The sequence below is a fragment of the Coregonus lavaretus genome, assembly GCF_964263955.1.
Source record: "Coregonus lavaretus genome assembly, chromosome: 1".
NCBI lineage: Eukaryota > Metazoa > Chordata > Actinopteri > Salmoniformes > Salmonidae > Coregonus > Coregonus lavaretus.
In genome coordinates, this window is record NC_139988.1 from 10,451,023 (window position 1) to 10,468,846 (window position 17,824).

Sequence of the window (17,824 nt, forward strand, 5' to 3'; positions counted from 1 at the left end):
AAGATAAACCATTGTGGTTATAACATTTTGAAGGTTTCACTAGCACTGACCTTGGTGCTGGTATGTTCTTCTTGATGGGACATTTACTACCACTGTTATTGACTGTTAGAAGATCGAGCCTTCAGTCACAGTCCCACTAGGGATGCATCCCAAATGGCACCCTATTCCCTACATAGTGTGCTACTTTTGGCCAGGGCCCATAGGAAACAGAATAACATTAACAACAATGAGGACACAGAGAGAAGGACAGCATTACTTAAAACCATGATTTCCTAGAGAACCAAAACCAAATGCTTTCCTAGAAAACCAAAGCCACAGAGGAGTCCCAAACCTCCACATCACTCCTTTCTTCAGAAGTATCTTATTATGTTGTGACATGTAAGATAGGTGTCTACCCCCTGTCTCTGTAGCTCTCTGTCTGTCTCTGTAGCACACTGTCTCTCTCTGTAGCTCTGTCGCTCTCTGTAGCTCTCTGTCTCGCTCTGTAGCTCTCTGTCTCTCTCTGTAGATCTCTGTCTCTCTATGTAGCTCTCTCTCTCTGTAGCTCTCTGTAGCTCTCTCTCTGTAGCTCTCTGTAGCGCTCTGTCTCTCTCTGTAGCTCTCTGTCTCTCTCTGTAGCTCTCTGTCTGTCTCTGTAGCCCTCTGTCTGTCTCTGTAGCTCTCTGTCTGTCTCTGTAGTTCTCTGTCTGTCTCTCTCTGTCTCTCACCAGAGCCTGGATGTGTGCTGCTGAGTCATTCTGTGTTGAACAGAGAACAAGGGATGGAGAGGGAGACAGAGGGAGAGAGGGATGGAAAGAGACAGGGGGATAGGGATGTAGAGAGAGAGAGAGACTTGGGGGATTAAAGATTTTATATTTTGATCTTCTCACCTGCTATTTTGTATAATGCTGATATACTGGCCTCTACCTGCTATTCTGTATAATGCTGATATACTGGTCTCTACCTGCTATGCTACCTATCCTCAGTGTCAGCTCCTCTGAGCTCTCCTCCTACGTACAGTACTGTACACTCCCAATGATATAGCTAGCTAGCTGTTCTCCTACTCCTAACCCCGGCCCCTGGTCTCCAAGTTCAGCATAACCTGTAACATCATCATCACCAGCCATTCAGGTAGCTAGACTCATGTTGCTTCAGTCTCTCTCTCTCTCTCTCTCTCTCTCTCTCTCTCTCCCTCTCTCTCTCTCTCTCTCTCTCTCTCTCTCTCTCTCTCTCACCCAGACAGACAGCTGACTTAAGGAAAGGAATCACTTGGCAGTGCAGTGTACAGGTGACCATTTCTCTATTGACAGAAGATGAGTCATTCTTGCAGGATTCTATAGCTCTCAGAAACAAGGAGGAAGACGATATGCTTCTTTCTCTTTTCTCTCTTTTTTCCCTTCAGCTTTCTGTGTGGTAGCCGTGGCGATCTGCTGCTGCTGTAACCATGTTTAGGAACAGTTTGAAGATGCTGCTGACGGGCGGCAAGGCCAACCGCAAGAACCGCAACGGCAGCAGAGGTGAGTCTGACCCCTGACTTTTAACCTGTGATCTCCGTAAAGAATTATTAACAACATGCCTGTCAGAAGAACACAGCGGCTGTTCATGGAAGGTCATCGGGGTCATACTGTGTCAGACACCAATAGCCTTCCATTGGGTTTCAGTAGTAGTGCTCAAAACCCCACCTGATATCAGACTCATTTATAAAGTGCATTCAGACCCTTTCCCTTTTTCCACATTTTGTTACGTTACAGCCTAAAATTGATTAAATAAAAATGTTTCCACATCAATCTATACACAATACCCCACAATGACAAAGTGAAAACAGGTTTTTAGAAATGTTTGCAAATGAATATGTATTCAGACCCTTTGCTATGAGACATGACATTGAGCTCAGGTACATCCTGTTTCCATTGATCATCCTTGAGATGTTTCTACAGCTTGATTGGAGTCTACCTGTGGTAAATTCAATTGATTGGACATGATTTGGAAAGGCACACACCTGTCTATGTAAGGTCCCATAGTTGACAGTGCATGTCAGAGCAAAAACCAAGCCATGAGGTCGAAAGAATTGTCCGTAGAGCTCCGAGACAGGATTGTGTCGAGGCACAGATCTGGGGAAGGGTACCAAAAAATGTCTGCAGCATTGAAGGTCCCCAAGAACACAGTGGCCTCCATCATTCTTAAATGGAAGAAGTTTGGAACCACCAAGACTCTTCCTAGAGCTGGCCGCCCGGCCAAACTGAGCAATTGGGGGAGGTGACCAAGAACCCGATGGTCACTCTGACAGAGCTCCAGAGTTCCTCTGTAGAGATGGGAGAACCTTCCAGAAGGACAACCATCTCTGCAGGACTCCACCAATCAGGCCTTAATGGTAGAGTGGCCAGACGGAAGCCACTCCTCAGTAAAAGGCACATGACAGCCCGCTTGGAGTTTGCCAAAAGGCACCTAAAGGACTCAGACCATGAGAAACAATATTCTCTGGTCTGATGAAACCAAGATTTAACTATTTGGCCTGAATGCCAAGCATCACGTCTGGAGGAAACCTGGCACCATCCCTACGGTAAAGCATGGTGGTGGCAGCATCATGCTGTGGAGACTAGTCAGGATCGAGGAGAAAGATGAACGGACCAAAATACAGAAAGATCCTTGATGAAAAACTGCTCCGGAGCGCTCAGGACCTCAGACTGGGGTGAAGGTTGACCTTCCAACAGGACAACAACCATAAGCACACAGCCAAGACAACGCAGGAGTGACTTTAGGACAAGTCTCTGAATGTCCTTGAATGGCCCAACCAGAGCCTGGACTTGAACCCGATCGAACATCTCTGGAGAGACCTGAAAATAGCTGTGCAGCGACGCTCCCCATCCAACCTGACAGAGCTTGAGAGGATCTGCAGAGAAGAATGTGAGAAACTCCCCAAATACAGGTGTGCCAAGCTTGTAGCGTCATACCCAAGAAGACTTGAGGCTGTAATCGCTGCCAAAGATGCTTCAAGAAAGCGCTGAGTATAGGATCTGAATACTTATGTAAATTTTATTTATTTATTTTAAGCTGTTTTTGCTTTGTGTTGTGTGTAGATTGATGAGTGGAAAAAAATGATTTAATCAATTTTATAATAAAGCTTTCCTGAACCCACTTAGATCTGGTGACATTAGTCCTCTACTCTCCAGAAAGTAAGTCAGTCTTTCCTGAACCCACTTAGATCTGTTGACATTAGTCCTCTACTTTCCAGAAAGTAAGTATTTCCTGAACCCACTTTGATCTGGTGACATTAGTCCTCTACTCTCCAGAAAGTAAGTCAGTCTTTCCTGAACCCACTTTGATCTGGTGACATTAGTCCACTGCTCTCCAGAAAGTAAGTCAGTCTTTCTGTTATCATCCTTTCCATAAGTTTACATACGTGAGATGTCAACGCTATCGGCCAATAGCTTGAAGGACTAGTAGGGTCTTTCCAAGGTTTCCGTATTGCCACCACTACCGCCTGCTTCAAACTTCCAGAAAATGTCCCTTCCTGCCACACCTTATTGTAAAGGCCCAATACTTTTCTGACATGTACTGTCAACTGTGGGACCTTACATAGTGTGTGCCTTTCCAAATCATGTCCAGTAAATTGAATTTAACCCAGGTGGACTCCAATCAAGTTGTAGAAACATCTCAAGGATGATCAATGGAAACAGGATGCACCTGAGCTCAATTTCGAGTCTCATAGCAAAGGGGCTGAATACTTATGTAAATAAGGTATTTCTATTTTTATTTTTATACATTTGCAAACATTTCTAAAAACCTTGTTTCACTTTCTCGTTATGGGGTATTGTGTGAAATGTTTTATTTTAATCCATTTTAGAATAAGGCTGGAATGTAACAAAATGTGCAAAAAGTTAATACTTTCCGAAGGCATACAGTATATATATATATATATATATATTGAATTTTATGTCCTTGTCTATAACTGTTCTGAACTTTGTCATGTATTTGTACATTTTATTTGGACCCCAGGAAGAGTAGCTGCTGCATGTGCAGTAGCTAATGGGGATCCTAATAAACTAAACTAAACTTCTATGTCTCCACTAATCCTCTCCACCTCTCCACCCCTTCTAGGGTCTGAATGCTTATGTAAATAAGGTTTTTTATTTTTTATTTTTAATACATTTGCAATATTTTCAAAAAACCTGTTTTCGCTTTGTCATTATGTGGTGTTGTGCGAGATTGCTGATAATTATTATTATTTTTAATCCATTTTAGAATAAGGCTGTAACGTAACAAAATGTGGAAAAAGTCAAGGGGTCTGAATACTTTCCGAATACAGTGTATATACTAGACATTAGGAATATTTTGGGAACAAAAAATAACATTATTAACCGGTTCTCAACATTTGAAAATAATGGTTTTGTTCAAGGGGTCAAGGGGTCTGAATACTTTCCAAATGCACTGTAGGTACATCTTGTTGACAATAAGGATCCGAGGTCTTCCAGAAATCTGTTCAGGTTTCAGAAAACTGAATACGTTGATTCTTATCTGATGACACTCCCCATTCAACACCTGCCATACTACCAAAGCCTTCATGCTTAACAACCACCGCTTTTGGTTCCTATAATACACTATATCTCACTGTATTCACTCACTTTTGTCATTTAACTGTTAAATGCTAAGAAGGAGAGAAAGCTGTGTCAGTACAGCAACACTTCCTGCCAGACAGTACAGCAACACTTCCTGCCAGTCAGTAGAGCGACACTTCCTGCCATTGCTGCCAGTCAGTACAGCAACACTTCCTGTCAGGCAGTGTAACAGTTCCCCTACGTCCCAAATGACACCTATTCCCCATTTAGTGCACTACTTTTGACCAGGGCCCATAGTGCTCTAGTCAAAAGTAGTGCACTATGTAGGAAATAGGGTGCCATTTGGGATGCTTCAATGTTCTTTATTACAGAGGAGGAATGTGCCGCTAAGGGCTTTCGCTCTGCCCGCCACTTGACGATATCCTGCAGATAAATGAATCTTGTCATGCCCTGCATATGAATTACAGCTGAAATGTTGCTCAGAAAGGCCTGGATATCTTGTATGTCACACATTGTCAGTCACCCACACCCTATTGACTACATCATTATGACTAACTTAACGCTTTGGAGTGTTCCAGTAACCTTTGCTGATGTAAATTGGAATAATCTATCCCACCAAATCGCTCAAGCATTGTTACATTATCAGACAGATACAGTTTTACTGTGTGTATATGAGAATGTGTTAATAGACAGACAATGCACAGTGCAAACCTTATGCTGCTCACTCAGTCAGTCATTCAGTCAGTCAGTCAATGCACAGTGCAAACCTTATGCTACTCAGTCAGTCAATGTTATTCTATTAAATCACAGACAAACTACACTTGATTGTAATTGAAATATCAACAGACAGTCTATGAAATATCATATAGACTATTCTCTGTGTGATTACTGAGTCGACTGCTGTTGAGGACGTAATAACCGTCCTGTCTGTCAGTACAGCATCAGTATTGCAGCTGCCAGATGCTCTTCTATCTACACACTACACAGAAAGGCTCATTCAAGAGGCGTTATCTGAACTGATCATCTACTTCACTGAACACAAGTAGCCTCATTAAAGCTCAGTAAAAGGTGTTCCTCCCATCACTTGATGCAGTGTTATCTTCAGACACCAGATAGGCTTTGAATAACCTCAAGTCTTCTGATCAGATTATGATATGGATAGATAGAGGGGTCTGACTAGGACACAGTCAGACCCCTCTACAATAAGCTAAAGATCAGAGAGTTCAAGACCAATACTTCCACAATAACATACAGTGTACTATGTAGAGGAATGAAGCAATGTATTGGGCATACATAGTAAGTGGTGTGCTAGTGGGGATATGGGAACGTAGCCTAAGACTGGAGGGTCCATTCATGTATTTTAATGGTTCATCCCTGCTGCTGGTGTGGCTAATAAACTCTGAGACGTAGGTGGCAGGTAGCCTAGTGGTTAGAGCGTTGGGCCAGTAACCGAAAGGTTGCCAGTTGGAATCCCTGAGCCGACAAGGTGAAAAATCAGTCGGTCTGCCCTTGAGTAAGGCAGTTAACCCCCCACAACAACAGCTCCCTGGGCGCACAATGTCGCAGTCTCCTGCACCTCTCTGATTCAGAGGGGTTGGGTTAAAAGCGGAAGTCAAGTTTCGGTTGCACCTTGTAAATGTATTTATTTATGGAGCTGACTGGTTGAGAGGGAGCCAAGGTTGAGAGGGAGAGAGAGAGCCCAGGTTGAGAGGGAGAGAAGGAAAGTGATACTGACGGAGAGACGGAGAGGACTGGATAGATATCACAGCATTATGGTAATAGATTAATCTTGCCCTCCGATTGGCTGGCTGGAAATGTGGCCTTAATACCTCTGTCTCCAATACTCTCAGATCTACAGGAGGGGCTAGGGAATAGGGGTTATGCCTGTAGGGGCTAAGGGTAGATCCATTTGGAATTCAGCGCGAGATGTGTAGCACAACTCAGAAGCTTTGAGACCAAAATGGAGTTCAGTTCTAGAATGCAGCAGATGGATGGATAGAAGCCTTCTGTTCTGTCTGTTGTATTATTGATGTTCAGAGACCATTTGGTGGAGACCCTTAATGAACACTCAGACAGGCCTTCAGTCTGTGGGCGGGCCACTTGAATTGATTCAAAATGGCCTCTTTGGAATTGGAACTGAAGAAGGCAGCCATTCAAGTACTCTCCCTCCCTCTCCACAGACAGACGGGCGGGTGGCTCGGCGGAGAGACAAACAGTGAGACAGACAGATAGTGAGAGAGACAAAGACAGGCGGACAGACAGTAATGGAATGTTCCTGGATGTTCTGGAACGTGTTCTGGAATCATTCAGACCAGATGGAGCCTGATGGGCAGCAGGTGCCTGCCAGGAATCACATTTCCTCCCTAATTGTGGGGTTCTAATTGACGTCTGATTTTCTACAGCCATGGAGGAGAAATATAATTAGAAATCAGCAGCTCTGCAAACAGCCATCAAACTCTAATAGGCTCAGGGAGTGATGAAGGTATGATACATGAATACTAGTGTGACTCTGATTTGACTGTAAATGTACCATTCTAAATGTTCCACCATCAGGTTGACAATGTGAAGAAATAGACTAATTGACATTGTTCATGCCACTCACATGTAGTCATACACAGACATACGGTATACCTATACAAACAAAGGCCATGCCAAATGAATCTGGCAGGTAATAACCAAATATTGAAGAATAAGCAGGCTTCTATAGTAAGGGATAACTGAATGATCCAGGGATACAGAAGGAGCTTCAGAAGGAGCTCAATGGGAGAGTTGGTATTGGCTGCTGTCCACAAGGCGACAGATTGGCTGCTCCTGATTGGCTCGTCCTGCTCCACACACTGTGCGTCCCAAATGGCACCCTCTACCCTAGATAGTGCACTACTTTTGACCAGAGCCCTATGGGAGCCCTATGGACCCTGGTCAAAAGTAGTGCACTAGAAAGGGAATAGGGTGTCATTTGGAACGCATACACAGTAACGTTCCCTTCCTTCCTGTATTAATGGACTCATAAAAAATTAATGGATGAATTAGAGTAAGAGACACCACAGAGACCTAGTGATGTTGGATACAGTAGAATAGAGGATCAGCTGCACAACACATAGGGTCATCAGGTTTATCCTTAAAGAAACGGAAATCCTCTGTGTTTTCTAGGTTAATTTAGAAATATGTTGTCCATCTTCTAATGGATAATACATTATTCAGGACTAACTTGAAAAAGAAACCTGGTTCTCGATGTGACTCTCCTGGGTAAATAAAGGTTAAATAAACTTCAGTGTACAGCATAAAGACAAAAAGCCACTAATGTGGTGCTATGTGCTGCTCCAAACGCTGTGTTGGTATAAATCCAGATACAGCCCTATGACACTAGGAGCTTTGTCTTCCACTCCCTAGCTGAACAAGAGACCCAGCAGCATCAGATCACCAGTCTATCAAACACCGGCCATGAAAAGGGCTATTGTTGTTAGTAAGCAGATCTGCTATAGATATACAGTATATATGCTGTGTCCAAATGGCAAACTATTCCCTTTATAGTACACTACTTTTGTACCATTTGGGACACAGACATACCCTCCATCAGGCTACAGTAACCCTACTGTCTTATCTTGCAGTATGCATGAGTTACTTTCATCTAATGGCCATAAACATGTACATTAAGCTGGTGCGTAAACAGTGTCTGTACTCTGTAGCTAGTGAAGGAGAAACTATGGTTGCATCCCAAATGGTACCCTGTTCCCTATATAGTGCACTACTTTAGATCAGAGCCCATAGTAGTGCACTATAAAGGGAATAGGGTACCATTTGGGACACGAACAGGGTCTGTGTAGCCAGTGAAGAGGAAACTAAATCATGACTCAATATGGTGTAGCACAGCTGTGGAAAGGGAAACATTGACATTTGTAACTAAGAACAACAGCAATGCCTTGTCTGTCTACTGTACTGTCTCTTCACCTAGGCTGAATCATGTTGTTAAGCTTTCTGTCAGTCCCAAATCATCCTATTCCCCATGTAGTGCACAGTGTTGGGGAAGCTACTCTGAAAATAGTTTACCAAGCTACCAATTACTTCACACTGGAAGGAGTTAAGCTACACTAAAGCTACCCTTAAAAATATACAGTTTACTTAACTAAAGTTATTTAGAAAAAGCAGTTCACTACATCCAAGCTACTTTGTGAAAAATGATCATATGTAAATCTGAAATGTCATAGACGGTCAATTGCAAGAACAGATCAGACTAGTCAGATGTTAACAGAATGTGTCTTTATCCATTTATCCTACACAAAAAAACAGTGCTATCTAGAACCTAAAAGGGTTCTTCAGCTGACCCCATAGGAGAACCCTTTGAATAACCTTTTTTGGTTCCAGGTAGAACCCTTTTGAGTTCCATTTAGAACCATTTTCACAGAGGGTTCTGAATGGAACACAAAAAAGATCTACCTGGAGCCAAAAAGGGTTCTCCTATGGGGACAGCCGAAGAACCCGTTTGGAACCCTTTTTTCTAAGGGTGTATTATTTTTTTAAAAACTATGTTTCAAGTGACTTGGGAAGGTCTGATGCTGAAAAAGAAATGAAAATGATTGTCTACTTCACCCATATTTTCTTTTATTTTTCCAAAAAGAGTAGTGTGTACTTCCAGTAGTTAGCTAAACCGCTATGTGGTAAAACCGTAATGAACTACTGAAAACACTACCAAGATTTGAATTTAGTTCACCTACCAACAAGCTTCTGCAAAATGTAGTTTAGTTACTAGTTGAACTACATGTAGTTCACTACTCCCCAACACTAGTAGTGCACTAATTTCGACCATGCCCAGTTCACTATATAGGGGATAAGGTTCCATTTGGGGCATTTAATCTACATTTAGTAGTGTGTAGGGGCTGTACATGCACAGAGGCAGTAAACCGCTACAGCCCTATCTTACTGAAGCTTGTCTTGTTGATGGTCCAGGATGCACAGGGTTATTCTGTTTTCAATCCTGTCTCGGAGCTCTACAGACAATTCCTTTGACCTCATGGCTTGGTCTTTGCTCTAAGTCAGTCATTCCTGAACCCACTTTCCTGAACCCACTTTGATCTGGTGACATTAGTCATCTCCTTTCCAGAAAGTAAGACAGTCTTTCCTGAACCAACTTTGATCTGGTGACATTAGTCCTCTACTTTCCAGAATGTAAGTCTTTCCTGAACCCACTTTGATCTGGTGACATTAGTCATTTACTCTCCAGAAAGTAAGTCTTTCCTGAACCCACTTTGATCTGGTGACATTAGTCCTTTACTCTCCAGAAAGTAAGTCAGTCTTTCCTGAACCCACTTTGATCTGGTGACATTAGTCCTCTACTCTCCAGAAAGTAAGTCAGTCTTTCCTGAACCCACTTTCATCTGGTGACATTAGTCCTCTACTCTCCAGAAAGTAAGTCAGTCTTTCCTGAACCCACTTTGATCTGTTGACATTTGTCCTCTACTCTCCAGAAAGTAAGTCAGTCTTTCCTGAACCCACTTTGATCTGGTGACATTAGTCCTTTACTCTCCAGAAAGTAAGTCAGTCTTTCCTGAACCCACTTTGATCTGGTGACATTAGTCCTCTACTCTCCAGAAAGTAAGTCTTTCCTGAACCCACTTTGATCTGGTGACATTAGTCCTCTACTTTCCAGAAAGTAAGTCTTTCCTGAACCCACTTTGATCTGGTGACATTTGTCCTCTACTCTCCAGAAAGTAAGTCAGTCTTTCCTGAACCCACTTTCATCTGGTGACATTAGTCCTTTACTCTCCAGAAAGTAAGTCAGTCTTTCCTGAACCCACTTTGATCTGGTGACATTAGTTCTCTACTTTCCAGAAAGTAAGTCTTTCCTGAACCCACTTTGATCTGGTGACATTAGTCCTCTACTTTCCAGAAAGTAAGTCTTTCCTGAACCCACTTTGATCTGGTGACATTAGTCCTCTACTTTCCAGAAAGTAAGTCAGCCTTTCCTGAACCCACTTTGATCTGGTGACATTTGTCCTCTACTCTCCAGAAAGTAAGTCAGTCTTTCCTGAACCCACTTTGATCTGGTGACATTAGTCCTTTACTCTCCAGAAAGTAAGTCAGCCTTTCCTGAACCCACTTTGATCTGGTGACATTTGTCCTCTACTCTCCAGAAAGTAAGTCAGTCTTTCCAGAACCCACTTTCATCTGGTGACATTAGTCCTCTACTTTCCAGAAAGTAAGTCAGTCTTTCCTGAACCCACTTTGATCTGGTGACATTAGTCCACTACTCTCCAGAAAGTAAGTCAGTCTTTCTGTTATCATCCTTTCCATAAGTTTACATACGTGAGATGTCAACGCTATCGGCCAATAGCTTGAAGGACTAGTAGGGTCTTTCCCAGGTTTCCGTATTGCCACCACTACCGCCTGCTTCCAACTTCCAGAAAATGTCCCTTCCTGCCACACCTTATTGTAAAGGCCCAATACTTTTCTGACATGTACTGTCAACTGTGGGACCTTACATAGTGTGTGCCTTTCCAAATCATGTCCAGTAAATTGAATTTAACCCAGGTGGACTCCAATCAAGTTGTAGAAACATCTCAAGGATGATCAATGGAAACAGGATGCACCTGAGCTCAATTTCGAGTCTCATAGCAAAGGGGCTGAATACTTATGTAAATAAGGTATTTCTGTTTTAATTTTTTATACATTTGCAAACATTTCTAAAAACCTTGTTTCACTTTCTCGTTATGGGGTATTGTGTGAAATGTTTTATTTTAATCCATTTTAGAATAAGGCTGGAATGTAACAAAATGTGCAAAAAGTCAACGGGTCTGAATACTTTCCGAAGGCATACAGTATATACAGTGGGGAAAAAAGTATTTAGTCAGCCACCAATTGTGCAAGTTCTCCCACTTAAAAAGATGAGAGAGGCCTGTAATTTTCATCATAGGTGCACGTCAACTATGACAGACAAAATGAGAAAAAAAAATCCAGAAAATCACATTGTAGGTTTTTTTATGAATGTATTTGCAAATTATAGTGGAAAATAAGTATTTGGTCAATAACAAAAGTTTCTCAATACTTTGTTATATACCCTTTGTTGGCAATGACACAGGTCAAACGTTTTCTGTAAGTCTTCACAAGGTTTTCACACACTGTTGCTGGTATTTTGGCCCATTCCTCCATGCAGATCTCCTCTAGAGCAGTGAGGTTTTGGGGCTGTCGCTGGGCAACACAGACTTTCAACTCCCTCCAAAGATTTTCTATGGGGTTGAGATCTGGAGACTGGCTAGGCCACTCCAGGACCTTGAAATGCTTCTTACGAAGCCACTCCTTCGTTGCCCGGGCGGTGTGTTTGGGATCATTGTCATGCTGAAAGACCCAGCCACGTTTCATCTTCAATGCCCTTGCTGATGGAAGGAGGTTTTCACTCAAAATCTCACGATACATGGCCCCATTCATTCTTTCCTTTACACGGATCAGTCGTCCTGGTCCCTTTGCAGAAAAACAGCCCCAAAGCATGATGTTGACACCCCCATGCTTCACAGTAGGTATGGTGTTCTTTGGATGCAACTCAGCATTCTTTGTCCTCCAAACACGACGAGTTGAGTTTTTACAAAAAAGTTCTATTTTGGTTTCATCTGACCATATGACATTCTCCCAATCATCTTCTGGATCATCCAAATGCACTCTAGCAAACTTCAGACGGGCCTGTACATGTACTGGCTTAAGCAGGGGGACACGTTTGCCACTGCAGGATTTGAGTCCCTGGCGGCGTAGTGTGTTACTGATGGTAGGCTTTGTTACTTTGGTCCCAGCTCTCTGCAGGTCATTCACTAGGTCCCCCCATGTGGTTCTGGGATTTTTGCTCACCGTTCTTGTGATCATTTTGACCCCACGGGGTGAGATCTTGCGTGGAGCCCCAGATCGAGGGAGATTATCAGTGGTCTTGTATGTCTTCCATTTCCTAATAATTGCTCCCACAGTTGATTTCTTCAAACCAAGCTGCTTACCTATTGCAGATTCAGTCTTCCCAGCCTGGTGCAGGTCTACAATTTTGTTTCTGGTGTCCTTTGACAGCTCTTTGGTCTTGGCCATAGTGGAGTTTGGAGTGTGACTGTTTGAGGTTGTGGACAGGTGTCTTTTATACTGATAACAAGTTCAAACAGGTGCCATTAATACAGGTAATGAGTGGAGGACAGAGGAGCCTCTTAAAGAAGAAGTTACAGGTCTGTGAGAGCCAGAAATATTGCTTGTTTGTAGGTGACCAAATACTTATTTTCCACCATAATTTGCAAATAAATTCATTAAAAATCCTACAATGTGATTTTCTGGATTTTTTTTTCTCAATTTGTCTGTCATAGTTGACGTGTACCTATGATGAAAATTACAGGCGTCTCTCATCTTTTTAAGTGGGAGAACTTGCACAATTAGTGGCTGACTAAATATTTTTTTTCCCCACTGTATATATATATATATTGAATTTAATGTCCTTGTCTATAACTGTTCTGAACTTTGTCATGTATTTGTACATTTTATGTGGACCCCAGGAAGAGTAGCTGCTGCATGTGCAGTAGCTAATGGGGATCCTAATAAACTAAACTAAACTTCTATGTCTCCACTCATCCTCTCCACCTCTCCACCCCTTCTAGGGTCTGAATGCTTATGTAAATAAGGTTTTTTATTTTTAATACATTTGCAATATTTTCAAAAAACCTGTTTTCGCTTTGTCATTATGGGGTGTTGTGTGAGATTGCTGATAATTATTATTATGTTTAATCCATTTTAGAATAAGGCTGTAACGTAACAAAATGTGGAAAAAGTCAAGGGGTCTGAATACTTTCCGAAGGCACTCTATATCGCTTGGTTGTCTCTGTATTTTTAAATGACAATTGATCTGTTATTTTCCAAAATGTACTAAAATAAACATTAGACCTAGAACAAGGATCTTGGTACTGAAAGGGTTAAGGAGTTCTGCCCTGACTGAGAGAGCGGGAGAGGAGAGGGAAGGAGAGAATGCCTGTCTGCCGGCATACGCTCGCTGACACCTGGTGCTTTCATTCCTTTCTGCCTGCTCACACAGTGGAGCGCTCTCTCTCTGTCTGGGCCACGCTTTACCTTTTATCTCTCACCCTCTCTCTTTCCCTCTTTTCTCTCCCTCTCTCACCCCTCTATTTTCCCTCCCTCTCTCTCACCCCTCTCTTTTCTCTACCTCTCTCTCACCCCTCTCTTTTCTCTACCTCTCTCTCACCCCTCTCCTTTCTCTACCTCTCTCTCACCCCTCTCTTTTCTCTACCTCTCTCTCACCCCTCTCTTTTCTCTCCCTCTCTCTCACCCCTCTCTTTTCCCTCCCTCTCTCTCACCCCTCTCTTTTCCCTCCCTCTCTCTCACCCCTCTCTTTTCCCTACCTCTCTCACCCCTCTTTTTTCTCTCCATCTCTCTCACCCCTCTTTTTTCTCTAGCTCTTCAGCATTCCTTCTTCCTCCCTCTTCCTCTCTCTTTCCTTTATTTTGGATCTTTCTTACAATGGTGCAGGATTATTTAATTTCCTGGGAAGCTGAGACATTGGACTGACAAAGGTGAGCTGGATACAGGGAACTCTGAGAGTCTGGACTGAAGGGCCAGTGTGGAGAATAGGGTTTTATTAACCTCTCATTGTTTGGATACATTTATATTAATGAAAACAGTGTATCAAGTAGTCTGTTTTTCCACTGTTTTGGACCTGTGTTAGCAGCAGATGTCTGTTTCCTTCCGTTCTCTGTTGCTGTGGCTCTGTGGTTGTTCCTGCGGTGTCACCTTGGCCCAGGTATGGGGCCTTCACACCAATCAGGTTCTGCGTCACAACACTATACACCTCTTAGCAGGTGTGTGTGTCTGGTGGGTCCTCTCAGCTCTGTTCTTGCGTAATGTTTGACCACTGGTTTTCTTCATAATAACATGCTATCATTGTGATTTGGGAGATCCATCATTGAGCAGCACCCACACTGCTCCTCCAGCATCTAGCGTTTCTCTCTCTCTCTCTCTCTCTCTCTCTCTCTCTCTCTCTCTCTCTCTCTCTCTCTCTCTCTCTCTCTCTCTCTCTCCCACACCCCCTTTCCCACACCCCCTCTCCCACACCCCCTCTCTCTCACCCTCTCTCTCTCACTCTCTCTCTCACCCCCTCTCTCTCACCCTCTCTCTCTCTCTCTCTCTCTCTCTCTCCCCATTTCCATTTCTCACCCTCCATCTCTCACCCACTCACTCAGCTCACCCTGGGATATTTTTAGAGAGAGGCTGAGAGAGGAGACAGGGACAGGGACAGGGTGAGAGAGGCGAGGTAGAGAGGCTGAGTGAGGAGACAGGGAGAGAGAGGAGAGGTAGAGAGGCTGAGAGAGGAGACAGGGAGAGAGAGGAGAGGTAGAGAGGCTGAGAGAGGAGACAGGGACAGGGAGAGAGAGGAGAGGTAGAGAGGCTGAGAGAGGAGACAGGGACAGGGAGAGAGGCTGAGAGGGAAGAGAGGAAGAGGTAACAGGAGAGCAGGGAGCTTAATGTTCTAGCCTCAGGTGGGCTAATGACGGTCTTCGTAACTCCATCTGTCCTCCCTCCTCCCTCCTCCCCGTCATCCCCCCCCCATCCTCTTCATCTACCTCTTCTCCACACCCCACCCCACCCCACCCTCCAGACTGTTAAAGCCTGCCAGGTCTAGACAAGCATTTGATTGTGAGCACTGAGCAATTGAAAATACGGTCCCTTTAAATGTTGATGCTATGAGACTTTGCCCCACATCGTCTCTCCCCCACGTCTGCAGTAGCAGTAGAATCCTGTTGTTTTAGTCAGTCGAGGAACTCTTTCATTGTGCCTCTTGATGTGGATGAGCTCATTGGCTGTGGAGCGCTGTGAGGTTTCAATAGGAGGAAGTGCCCTTGCTGTGTGTAAATGTACAGACTGAGGTATAGTATTATATTGAAAGCTAATGGTAGCATAGTGTGTAAATAGGTAGCTGCAAAAATACTGAATACATGGGCATCAGACTTGTTCATTATTTCACCTTACAACTTAATGGGGTCACAGGAAACACAAATTAACACAGTGATTATAAAGTGTTTGTATATTATTAACTAAATGTGTGTGTTCATGTGCTTGTGTGTATGCTAGTAATGGAAAACTAATTTATACAGTAATTTTGGCTATTAACAACAGCCAAATACTGTGAAAGCATTATACCTCAGAATACTGTAAATTATGGTACATTGTGGGAAAATGTTCTGGGCGGGGAAATAATAATATGCCATTTAGCAGACGCTTTTATCCAAAGCGACTTACAGTCATGCGTGCATACATTTTTGTGTATGGGTGGTCCCGGGGATCGAACCCACTACCTTGGCGTTACAAGCGTCGTGCTCTACCAGCTGAGCTACAGAGCTACAGAGGACCATTGCTGTATTTCAAATGGTACTGTAATTCCACCCAACATAATGCAGTACCATACTGTATTTTTGGAGTGCCAAAACCTTTTGACCACTAGTGGGTGCATGGTATTTTTGTTTCTGGCTCATTAACATATTTTGAGGTGTGCCTTGTGAGAGGCTATAGTTGTTGCTCCTGTTAGATTGAGTGCTGTACCAATTTAAAGGGGCAGTACTGTCAAAAACGTGGTTTTCCTTTTTTGGGGATTATATTTCCAAACTATGAGGTCGAAATAACACATAATGCCCTTTTTTGTGTAAAAGCTGTTTGAAAAAAATACCTTGAATTTCAGCCTGTTCAGGTGGGATGGAGTTTTTGGCCCAGATCATGACATCGCAATATAATCTGATTATTCTGACAAATGACCAGTCATCTTTTATTTGCATTTATAAACTGGGTGGATTGGCTGAAAGGCGGGGTATATCAGACCATATACCACGGGTATGACAAAACATTTATTTTTAGTGTTCTAATTATGTTGGTAACCAGTTTATAATAGCAATAAGGCACCTCGGGGGTTTGTGATATATGGCCAATATACCACGGCTAAGGGCTGTGTCCAGGCGTTGCGTCGTGCATAAGAACAGCCCTTAACCGTGGTATATTGGCCATATACCACACCCCCTTGTTCCTTATTGCTTAAATATATCCTCCTACTTTGAAGTGGTAAGCTGGGTAGGAGTCTAGACGATCATATCCGCCAAGCAGGGCTGTGTATGTAAATATATTAACATTTGTATCAACACGCCCACACGATCCGACTGAGCATTTCATTGGCAAAAAGAGGCTCTGGGAAATAAATTATAATACATTAAAAGACTGTATGGGGGCTTTAACTCATATGTTTAACAATTTAAAATGTATAGGGGACCGGTTGGAGTGGCTGCAAGTCTTAAACCTTTAATGGTTGAGTATTTAGCTATGTCCTATTGGTCTATGTTGCCCTGTTGTCGCTGCCAGTCTGGAAACCTTTGTTAAGGTAAAATGGAAATGGAATTAAGGCCTCTAGAAAGGCAAGTGATATAAAACACAAAATATTCATTGATCTACTGTAATGTGTAAACACATGACCTAGCAGCCAACCTGCTTGCACCAATCCCATTTAATTATGGTAAAATACTGTGAAATTTCCCCCCAATTAATTTAATTAATTCAGTCATTACGATAATGGTAGCATTTACTTTTTTACAGTATAATACAGTAAATGTTTCAGTATTGTATTGTGTGTCATGACACAGTATTTGCTTTTGATACTGTATTAGTATTACAGTAGTTGTACTGCAATATGAAATACATTAACTTACTTACCACTTTGCTGTCCTCCCTCCCTCCCTCCCTGCCTAGCCCTGTCCTCCTCCCTCCCTCCCTGCCTAGCCCTGTCCTCCCTCCCTCCCTCCCTCCCTCCTCCCTCCCTCCCTCCCTCCCTCCCTCCCTCCCTCCCTCCCTCCCTGCCTAGCCCTGTCCTCCCTCCCTCCCTCCCTCCCTCCCTCCCCTCCCTCCCTCCCTAGCCCTGTCCCTCCCTCCCTCCCTGCCCTCCCTCCCTCCCTGCCTAGCCCTGTCCTCCCTCCCTCCCTCCCTCCCTCCCTCCCTCCCTCCCTCCCTCCCTCCCTGCCTAGCCCTGTCCTCCTCCCTCCCTCCCTCCCTCCCTCCCTCCCTAGCCCTGTCCTCCCTCTCCCTCCCTCCCTCCCTCCCTCCCTCCCCTCCCTCCCTCCCTCCCTAGCCCTGTCCTCCCTCCCTCCCTCCCTCCCTCCCTCCCTCCCTCCCTCCCTCCCTCCCTGCCCTCCCTCCCTGCCTAGCCCTGTCCTCTCTTCCTCCCTTCCTCCCTGTCCTCCCTTTCTCCCCTGTCCTCCCTCCCTCCCTGCACCATGCTCCCCAGCAGTAACTCC

At 43.8% G+C, this 17,824-nt stretch overlaps 1 pseudogene across 1 annotated transcript in view; it reads left to right on the plus strand.

Moving 5' to 3' along the window:
* Positions 1-1,423: 1,423 nt before the first annotated feature.
* The window catches only part of LOC311132020 (protein TANC2-like), a 182,352-nt pseudogene continuing 165,951 nt past the window's right edge, over positions 1,424-17,824 (plus strand). The window contains exon 1 of the transcript in view: positions 1,424-1,496. The product of the transcript in view is annotated as a protein TANC2-like (transcript). The remainder of the gene's footprint in view (positions 1,497-17,824) is intronic.